Raw genomic sequence first — 3,855 nt, 5'->3', positions numbered from 1 at the left:
AAAGAGGAAGCTGCCGCGCTGCCAGGATGTTCCAGGCCACAAACATCGGCGCTAGGCAAAGCTGGCTGTGGCAGCACGGCGGCCAGCAGGAGGGCTCGGTGCCCATCACACCCCAACAGTGGCCCGAGCGGGAGCAGACCAAGAAACCAGCCCTCTTGGTGCAGCAGGAGACGTGGCCGTAGCCGATGAATATGGCTCCCTGTAGCCCTGGGCTCCTCGCTGGCCCCCACGACACCCAGAGAGCAGCGGCACTGTTCCAGGGGCACCAGCACCGGCGCCAGCCCTACCCCTCCCAAACTGGGCTGTCCACAAGCGGCGTCTTGGACTGGGGCAATGTGGGACTCTGAAGCTGATGGACTGCAAAAGTCTTGGACTGTCAAAGCTTTGGGCTGCGAAATGTTGCTTGGGGGGTGGGAAATGGTTGGGGGGTGGGAATGGCTGGGGTGGGGAAGGGTTGGGGGTGGGAATCGCGAGTGGGAATGGGGGTGGGGGGAGGGATGATTGCGGGTGGGAATTGCGGGTGGGAATGGCTGGGGGGAGGGAATGGCTGCGGGTGGGAATTGCGGGTTGGGAATTCTTGGGGTGGGGAATGGCTGCGGGTGGGAATTGCGGGTGGGAATTCTTGGGGTGGGGAATGGCTGTGGGTGGGCATTTTGGGGCGGTGGGATCTTTTTGGAGTGGGAAATGAAATAGCTGTACTGTGATATTGTTGGGGTGGGAAATGACTGGGGTGAGAACTGGCTGCGGTGGGAGATGGCTGGCATCAAAAATTCTTGTACTCCGTAACTGCTGGCACTGGGGATGTGGGGAGGGGGAGGGACTTTTGTGGGGTGGCAATTCTGAGTGAGAAATTGTACTCTGATACAATGTTATACTCCAAAATCGTTGGAACTGGGAGGAAAGAATTACTGGGGTGGGAATGTTGGGGGCTGGGAAGTTTTTTGGACGGGGAGGAAACTGTTGGTGGGAGGGAGCGGGGGGGTGAGAACTTGATCGGGGGGTGGGAAACTGATTAGAGGGTGGGAATTTTAGGGGGTGGGATCAGCAACTATTGTTAGGGTGGGAAATGGTTGGGAATATTGTCATTTATTTACTCTTTTGTACGTTTAACTATTAAATGGTTTGCGTTCGCTTTGCTACACCTCTGCCTGCAGTCGTTCATGCAGCACCAAAGCCCCCCCAGGCCTCCGTGCCCACCTCTGGGGATGTTGGGGTGGCTGCAGGGAGCCAAGAGCTGCAGCTCCTCCACACTGAACATCTCTAGCACAATCGCTGCTGTCATCATCTCTGCTGCCTTGTTTTGTTCCTGGGGAAGGAGATGGTCACGTACTGAGCAATGGGGGTGTTGAACTGGGGGCACTGGGCAGTACTGGTGGCACTGGGAGGTCCACTGCGGGGCACTGGGAGGCTAGCGAGGGCCGCACACAGCACTGGGGTGGCTCCAGGCAGCACTGGGGGGCACTGACTTTGCACAAGGAGAGTCCAGACAACGCCGAGAGGCAATGGGACCTTAGTGGGGAACTGCAAAGAGCACCAGGGGGCACCGGAGAGCTTTGGACGGCACTTGTGGGGTTGGAGGGGGCTCAAACAGAACCCAGGTGGCACATTTTAACTAACCTCACTCATTTCCTCTTCTGCAACATCTCACCCAAGGCATTCAACAAGCCCTTCTTTCCATGCGGGGAGACTTTCTCCTTGGGGCTGACCTTCCCCCCCCACGCACCCCTCCCCGTGCTGCCTGTCTCTCCCCTGGCCGCTATGTTCCATGCATTCCCACCCTGATGCTCTCACTCAGTGACACGTTTGTCACCCACACGCTCACCATGGGTCCTGAGGAGGGGTGGCGGGTGTCCAGTGAAAGCAACCCCAGTGACAGCCCTGGTCCCGAGCCCTAGAAGACACAGATCCTGGAAAACCACCCTCAGTGCTGCTTCATCTCATCACCTTGGCACTCCACTTGGGGGTTTTGAGGAAGCTAACTGCTTCCCCTGATGTTTCAAGCTGGTGCTACCCATGCTTGCTGATGATGCTTCACGCTCTGGCACAGCCGCCTGTAAAGCTTAAATCTGCTCTGCACCCTCGCTTAAAGTCACATCTTTTTCAACCAGTTCCAGTACTCTCAGAAGTAGAAAACCAAAGGGACGTTCCAGTGGAACGGCACTAGCTCAAACACCTTCCCTCACTGCTGCTCCCAGGACCCCCAGCACTCCTTTTGCCCCGCCTGCACAACGCTTCTTTCTCTGTCCGCGCGCTCCTGGCAACAGAAATTCCACCAACAGCCCTCAACAAAACTGCTCTCTTCCAAACACTCAGGGCATCTAACGAGCCCACGCGGCGGCTGCCAAAAGAGCAGCTTCTGGAAGAGACGGGGACACTGAAGGCAGTAAAGAAGAAAAGGGAAAAAAAAAAAAAAAAAAAAAGGAAAGTCATTAAAGAGCAACAAAACCTGAGAACATCATCCCCTCAGTTGGCTAGAGATTGCTTTGCAAGCACACACCTGCCTGCCACTGCTAACCAAGCAACCACCTCCCGGCCTTCGCTTCACAAGCAATCACCTGCCTGCCTGCCACTGCTTTGCAAGAACCCATCTGCCTGCCTTTGCTAAGCAAGCACACGTCTCCCTGCCTTTGCTTCACAGCCATGCACCTGCCTGCCTTTTCGAAGCAAGCATGCATCCATCTACCTGCCGTTCCTTCATATGCACCTGCCTGCCTTTGCTATGCAAGCATGCACCTGCATGCCTTTGCTAAGCAAGCAAGCACACCCATACCTGCCTTTGCCTCACAAACATACCCCTACCTGCCTTTGCCTCACAAGCACCTGCCCGCCTTTGCTTTCGATGCGTGCACATGCTTCCCTCTGCTTCCCTCTGCAAGCACACACACGCCTTTGCTTTGCACACACCTGCCTGCCTTTGCTTCTCAAGCACATTCCATTCTGTGGCCCAGGAAGAGGTCTGTTCTCTCTTCATTACCAGTGCCTCTGTACACACTGAAAACCAGGAGGAAGAGGCCATGATAGAAAGTCAGAGAGATTCCTGGAGCACAAGGGACCGTTTCACAGGAACAAGCCCCCCGCCGTCCACGTGAACACTGTTCCACTCCTGTCAGCCAAGTCAGGGATGCCCCACACACATTCACTTTCACTGTTAACACTCTCTCACTGTTAACTCACATTGTTAACTAGCAATAGGACTGGAGGGAACGGCCTCCATTTGAGCCGGGGGAGATTCAGGCTGGATGGTAGGAAATACTGCTTTTCCAAAAGAGTGGCTGGGCGCTGCAAAGGGCTGCCCAGGGAGTTGGTGGAGTCACTGACCCTGGAGGTGTTCGAGGAACGGTTAGACGCTGTGTCGAGGGACATGGATGAGTGAGAACTATTGATGATAGGTGGATGGTTGGACTGCTGATCTCGTAGGTCTCTTCCAACCTTGGCGATACTAGGATTCTGAGATCTTGCTACCTGGCCTACCGTGCCTGTTACCATCTTCCGAACCTGCCACTTCACACTGGCAGATGAATTTCTCACCTACTTTCCTCCCTGCCCCAATGGGAGGAAAGGCATCATCTCCACTTGACAGGCTGGAGCAGTAGCACGTTGCACTTGTGAGTTTTTCAAGACCCCTTTAATCCCCAGAGGGAATAAAACTGCCCAAACAAAAAGGCTGCAGCGGGGCTCTCTCCAGCACACCTGTTGTCTCAGCACAGTTCACAGTTACTTACAATGCACACAGCACCTACAAAAGCATCACGCTCCAACAAGCAAGGAAAACAAATCCACCACGCTGCAAAGGGCTCCTAGCTCTCACTAGGCGACGCCTGCTCCGTGTACAGAGCACGCACAGAAACTGCACCT

The sequence above is a fragment of the Phasianus colchicus genome, chromosome 31 (genome assembly GCF_987193195.1).
Source record: "Phasianus colchicus chromosome 31, bPhaCol1.hap1.1, whole genome shotgun sequence".
Lineage (NCBI taxonomy): Eukaryota > Metazoa > Chordata > Aves > Galliformes > Phasianidae > Phasianus > Phasianus colchicus.
This window is presented reverse-complemented; position numbering follows the sequence as displayed.